Source organism: Phyllobates terribilis, unplaced genomic scaffold, assembly GCF_046119375.1.
Source record: "Phyllobates terribilis strain yellow unplaced genomic scaffold, ASM4611937v1 Scaffold_223__1_contigs__length_3252167, whole genome shotgun sequence".
Lineage (NCBI taxonomy): Eukaryota > Metazoa > Chordata > Amphibia > Anura > Dendrobatidae > Phyllobates > Phyllobates terribilis.
In genome coordinates, this window is record NW_027362983.1 from 1,187,311 (window position 1) to 1,194,200 (window position 6,890).

The following is a 6,890-nucleotide window of genomic DNA, read 5'->3' on the forward strand; positions in this document are numbered from 1 at the left end:
TCTGGTGGTGACAGCCCATAATTGCAGCCAGTCATGCACTTTTAGTGCTGCCCACACTGTAGGAGAGATGTAGTACTACATGCCAGCCATTCTTGGTAGTGGTTTTTCGCTCTGCTTTATAGAAGGTAGTTTTGAGTAGGAAACCTTCCCTACCATAACTCTTATATATCCTAATAGGCCTTATTGTTGATGTTAATCTAGTGAGACAACCCCTTCTATACCGAATTTACTTGTAATTTACACGTTTATCTTCTTCCAAACAGGCAGAAAGAATCTTTTCCTGTGTCTATTAGAGATGATGCTATTACCAGCTTGCCACCCTCGTCCCCATTGTCAGGTATGTACATGTCTACAGCACAAAAAATGAGAATGTTGATGTCAAGGCTCAAATATTTTCATATGGTATTTTTGTTAGTGGTCTTCTATGTTATACATGTTTCATGGATCCCAATTATGTTGCCCATAGGCCCATACTGTATCTCCATTTGCCTAATTTTGTAAAGTTTTTCCAGATTACCAGATGTATAGGGGACAGGAGTAGAACAATTCTACTATATGCAGGAAAGATACAAAGCAGATCCTATAAGAATATATTGTTAATGAGGGCTTTTTTCTACTTTCTGATTAGAAATTCCAGCTGACGTGGAAAGAAAATCTTCAATATATCTGAGTATAGAGCAAGAAATCTCAGAAAATGAAGAAAAGGGGGAAAAGAGACGAGGTAAGTGTGAGAGTCAGCTCCATGTTGTGTGATGTCATTCAGTGAGAATAATTCATGTGGAGCAGTTGTTGTTAGGGATGGGCAGACCCGTGGATGTTCGGGTCCATCAGGCTCAAGAATGTTACCCTAACGTGATCCCGAACCCGAACGGGATGTGGTGAATATTCATGGGACTTTAATAGCGGGCACACAGACAGCTGAGCGCAGCAGGAGCTGCGTTGCGGCTACCACGTGCAAACTATTAGGGAAAATGAGTGGTCACTGCTCCCCACGCATGCAGTGAATATTTCAGCACAGAGGGGAACACAGCGCTGGAGGAGAGAGGAGGTGAGTATGATTGTTTATTTTTTTTATGAGCAGCGTGACAGAGATCAGGGGGTGCCAAGCATACCAGGATGAGGGGGCCATACATACAGGGATGAAGGGGGCCATGCATATAAGTGATGAGGGGGGCGATGCATACAAGGATGAGGGGGGCTATACATACAGGGATGAGGCATGAGGGGGGCCATACATACAGGGATGAAGGGGGCCATACATACTTGGATGAGGGGGTCCATACATACAGGGATGAAGGATGAGGGGGGCCATACATACAGGGATGAAGAGTGCCATACATACCAGGAAGAGGAATGAAGGTGCCATACATACCAGGAAGAGGGATGAAGGTGCCATACATACCAGGATTGGTGTGCGGGGGCGCCATACATAACAGGATGAAGAGTGCCATACATACCAGGAAGAGGGATGAGGGGGCCATGCATACCAGGATGGGGGATTGGGGTGCCATGCATACCAGGATGGTGGATTGGGGTGCCATTGCATATCAGGATGGAGATGAGGGCCACATATAACAGGAAGGAGGGGGCCATATATACCAGGATGGGGGATATTAACGGAAGTGGGGTACATTACCCCTATAACAGTGTCAGCAGCAGACCCCCTCCAGCTTAACAGGGCATCATGACAACATTTTTTGCTTAAATTTTTTTTCTATTTTGCTCCTCTAAAACCTAGGTGCGTCTTATAGTCCGAAAAATACGGTATTCACCAGCCGGTGCCTGTGCATAGTTAGAAATTTGTCAGTGAGATATATAATTTAGTGCAGTGTGTGTGTGTAGCTTACTGTACATGTATTTAGATAATAATTAAAAAAATAAAATAAAAAAATGCCCAGATGAGGGAAAGCAGACAGCTCGGGACTGGTGTTATTATTCTGGGAAGAGGCCAATGTCCATGAAGCTTCCCAGGCTATTAATATCAGCTCACGGCTGTCTGCATAGCCTTTACTGATTATTAAAAGGGGGTGCACCCCCAAAAGTGATGTGGGGTCCCCTTTATACTGCGCCGGCCAATCACAGGCATACCAATACTTGGCATGGCTGTGATGGGGCCTGAAGTGCCCACTCCAGAAAAGTTTGTTGATTGGCTGTTCTGCATCCTTTCAACAAGCTTTGTTCGGACTGCTGAACCCAAACAGTAACACAGACTTCCGGGAGACACTAGATGTCCAGTACGGACTGTCACATATATGATGGCTGACAATGATCCCTGACCTCTTTATGAATAAGATTCCTCTGCCGTTCAGTCACAGTGACCACACAGTAGTATCAAGTAATAAGTCGTCCCTTTACTTACATTATAGACACAAAGCAGATCCTATAAGAATATATTGTTAATGAGGGCTTTTTTTTACTTTCTGATTAGAAATTCCAGCTGACGTGGAAAGAAAATCTTCAATATATCTGAGTATAGAGCAAGAAATCTCAGAAAATGAAGAAAAGAGGGAAAAGAGACGAGGTAAGCGAGAGAGTCAGCTCCATGTTGTGTGATGTCATTCAGTGAGAATAATTCATGTGGAGCAGTTGTTATTAGGGATGGGCAGACCCGTGGATGTTCGGGGAACACAGCGCTGGAGGAGAGAGGAGGTGAGTTTGATTGTTTATTTTTTTTATGAGCAGCGTGACAGGGATCAGGGGGTGCCAAGCATACCAGGATGAGGGGGCCATACATACAGGGATGAAGGGGGCCATGCATATAAGGATGAGGGGGGCGATGCATACAAGGATGAGGGGGGCTATACATACAGGGATGAGGCATGAGGGGGGCCATACATACAGAGATGTGGCATGAGGGGGGCCATACATACCGGGATGAGGGGGGCCATACATACAGGGATGAAGGATGAGGGGGGCCATACATACAGGGATGAATAGTGCCATACATAGTATACATACCAGGAAGAGGAATGAAGGTACCATACATACCAGGAAGAGGGATGAAGGTGCCATACATACCAGGATGGGTGTGCGGGGGTGCCATACATAACAGGATGAAGGGTGCCATACATACCAGGAAGAGGGATGAGGGAGCCATGCATACCAGGATGGGGGATTGGGGTGCCATGCATACCAGGATGGTGGATTGGGGTGCCATTGCATATCATGATGGGGATGAGGGCCACATATAACAGGAAGGAGGGGGCCATATATACCAGGATGGGGTATATTAACGGAAGTGGGGTACATTACACAGTGTCAGCAGCAGACCCCCTCCCCCTTAACAGGGCAGCATGACAACATTTTTTGCTTACATTTTTTTCTATTTTGCTCTTCTAAAACCTAGGTGCGTCTTATAGTCCGAAAAATACGGTATTCACCAGCCGGTGCCTGTGCATAGTTAGAAATTTGTCAGTGAGATATATAATTTAGTGCAGTGTGTGTGTAGCTTACTTTACATGTATTTAGATAATAATTAAAAAAATAAAATAAAAAAATGCCCAGATGAGGGAAAGCAGACAGCTCGGGTCTGGTGTTATTATTCTGGGAAGAGGCCAATGTCCATGAAGCTTCCCAGGTTATTAATATCAGCTCACGGCTGTCTGCATAGCCTTCACTGATTATTAAAGGGGGTGCACCCCCAAAAATGACATGGGGTCCCCTTTATACTGCGCAGGCCAATCACAGGCATACCAATACTTGGCATGGCTGTGATGGGGCCTGAAGTGCCCACACCAGAAAAGTTTGTTGATTGGCTGTGCTGCATCCTTTCAACAAGCTTTGTTCGGACTGCTGAACCTGAACAGTAACACAGACTTCCGGGAGACACTAGGTGTCCAGTACGGACCGTCACATCTATGATGGCTGACAATGATCCCTGACCTCTTTATGAATAAGATTCCTCTGCCGTTCAGCCACAGTGACCGCACAGTAGTATCAAGTAATAAGTCGTCCCTTTACTTACATTATAGACACAAAGCAGATCTTATAAGAATATATTGTTACTGTTTTTTTTTTCTACTTTCTGATCAGAAATTCCAGCTCTCGAGAAAAGAAAATCTTCGCTGTATTTGCTTATAGAGCAACAAAACTCAGAAAATAAAGAAAAGAGGCAAAAGAGACGAGGTAAGTGTGAGAATCAGCTCCTTTACTTACATTATAAATACAAAGCAGATCCTATAAGAATATATTGTTACTGAGTTTTTTTTTTTACTTTCTGATCAGAATTTCCAGCTCAGAAAGAAAGGAAATCTGAAAAAAATCTGAGTACACAGGAACAAAACTCAGAAAATGAAGAAAAGAGAGGAAGGAGACGAGGTAAGTGTGAGAATCAGCTCTATGTTGTGTTATGTCAGTGAGAATAATTCATGTGGAGCAGATGTCATCTGTCAGTGATGGGATTGTCGCATGTATGATGGCTGACAATGATCCCTGACCTCTGTATGATAAGATTGCTCTGCCGTTTGGCCGCAGTGTCCACGCAGTGGTATCATGTAATACGGAGTCCCAGTACTTACATTATATTGATTTCTCTTCTCATAGGTTCCCTCCTCCGCCGGATCTTATCATCCTGCCGGCGTGGATTGTCCAGGGCTGCTCGGATATGTGCATGTTGTCACTGTTCCCCCAGCATCATTTAAAAGACTGAAAACCTCCGCATCTAGCGCCCAGAAATGCAGCAGATCCCCCATCACTGCTGAACCTGTATAGAAGGACCTTCACCAGCTTCCTGTGGCCTTCTCACTGGAACATCTTTACCCGGATATGTTTTGCCTCTATCATCAGGCTCCGCGGTATTCATACTACTCGCCTGACTTGGCTTTTACTGATCACCTGGTATCTGACCCCAGCTGTGTTCATGACTATGATTTCATCTATTAATAATATTCATGGTTTTGTTCATGTCTTAACCTTCTATCCTATTATTAATAATAAAAAAATAAAAATAAAAGCTGTTACTGTTGCTCTGATTTTTTTTCATCTTGAGTTCACAACTAATTGTAACTCACTAATTGTTCTTCTTAACACTAAATGCATTTGTCATTATTCTGAATGCAGCAGCCAGGCTCATATTTCTGTCCAGCAGCTACACCGGCGCCTCCACAGTACCAGTCATTGCACTCTCCCACAAAGCTCTCCACAATGCTCCAGTGTTCTATAACTCCTCCCATTTGTCAGTCTACTACCATATCTACACTCCAATGAGCAAAGACTAATATCCTCCATAATCAGGACCTCCCACTCTCACGTCCATGACTTTTTCTGTGCTGCACCAGCTCTCAGGAGTGCATCAGGTTCATTCCTACTGTCTATGGATTTAAGTGTTCACTAAAAACAGAACACTTAGCAAGACTATCAAGTCATGTCACTAATCTAAGTTTTGCCCCCAGCACTCAGTAGCACTTAATATCTGTACATATGTACAGATATTGGCTGGTGACCTGTTCATTTAGTCTTAACTCCTCGAAGATAGGTGCTCCCTAAAACCACATCTGTTTAGGGCGGCCTATCACGCTCCTTAATCAAAGTCCTTTTATATATTTATAGCCCATTCATTATTTCTCCAAACATAAGTCACTCCACCGCATCCAAAACCCCTACAAATACTGGCTGGCGACAGCTCCTGCAGCCTTTATCTCTCCCTCATCCCCTCAAGATGGCGGACCATCATTGTAAATAAGCCCCTGTACTTTGTGTCCCCCCACCTCATTATAGATTGTAAGCTCTTACCAGCAGGGTCCTCATTAGTTTTGCTTTAATTATTGTATTATCTTTAGCTATGTTACTTATGACTGTTGTATATGAACCTGAATTGTAAAGCGCTGAGGAATATGTTGGCGCTATATGAATAAAGATTATTATTATTAAAGCAAACCAACAACATGCTTCATACCGCCAAATCTTCCTTAACTCCTTAGTGACCAAGCCAATTTTGACCTTAATGACCTGCCCAAATTTTTGAAGTTTTACCAATGTCAATTTATGTGGTAATAACTCTTTAACGCTTCAACGGATCCCACTGATTTTGAGACTGTTTTTTTCATGACATATTGTACTTCATAATAGTGGTAACAATTTTTCAATATGACTTTCATTTATTTGTGAAAATATCAGAAATTTGGCGAAAATTTTTAAAATTTCACAATTTTCAACCTTTTAGTTCTTACGCCCTTAAATCAGAGTGTCATGTCACACAAAACAGTTAATAAATAACATTTCCCACATGTTTACTATACATCTGCGTCATTTTTGAAACATCGTTTTTTCTGTTAGGAAGTTATAAGGGTCAAGAGTTGACCAGTGATTTCTCATTTTTACAACAAAATTTACTAAATATTTTTTTTAGGGACCACATCACATTTCAATTGACTTTGGGGGGCATATATGACACAAAATATCCAAAAGGGATACTATTCTAAAAATTGCACCCCTTAATTCCTCAAAACCACATTCACAAAGTTTATTAACGTTTCAGGTGCTTCACAGGAACTAAAGCAATGGCAAGGAAAAAATAAATATTTTTTCCACAAAAATTTTACTTTAGCCCCATTTTTTTTATTTTCACAAGTGTAACAGGAGAAATGGACACCAAAAATTGTTGTGTAATTGGTCCTGAGTATGCCAATACCCTATATGTGGGATAAAACTACTGATTGGGCACACGGCAGGGTTCAGAAGGGAAGGAGCATAATGTCTTTTTGAATGCAAAAATAGCTGGAATCGAGAGCAGACGCCATGTCGTTTGGAGAGCCCCATATGTGCCTAAACAGTGAAAACCCCTACAAGTGACACGATTTTGGAAACTAGACCTCTCAAGGAATGCATGTAGATGCCTGGTGAGCACCTTGAACGCCCAGGTGCTTCACAGAAGTTTATAACGCAGAGCCGTG

The 6,890-nt window shown here is 42.7% G+C and overlaps 1 long non-coding RNA gene across 1 annotated transcript; it reads left to right on the top strand.

Moving 5' to 3' along the window:
- Nucleotides 1–270: 270 nt before the first annotated feature.
- On the top strand, nucleotides 271–2,510 carry LOC141214463 (uncharacterized). The gene is made up of 3 exons (XR_012283683.1): nucleotides 271–337; nucleotides 629–721; nucleotides 2,429–2,510. It is a non-coding gene; the product is annotated as an uncharacterized lncRNA (long non-coding RNA).
- Nucleotides 2,511–6,890: the final 4,380 nt, after the last annotated feature.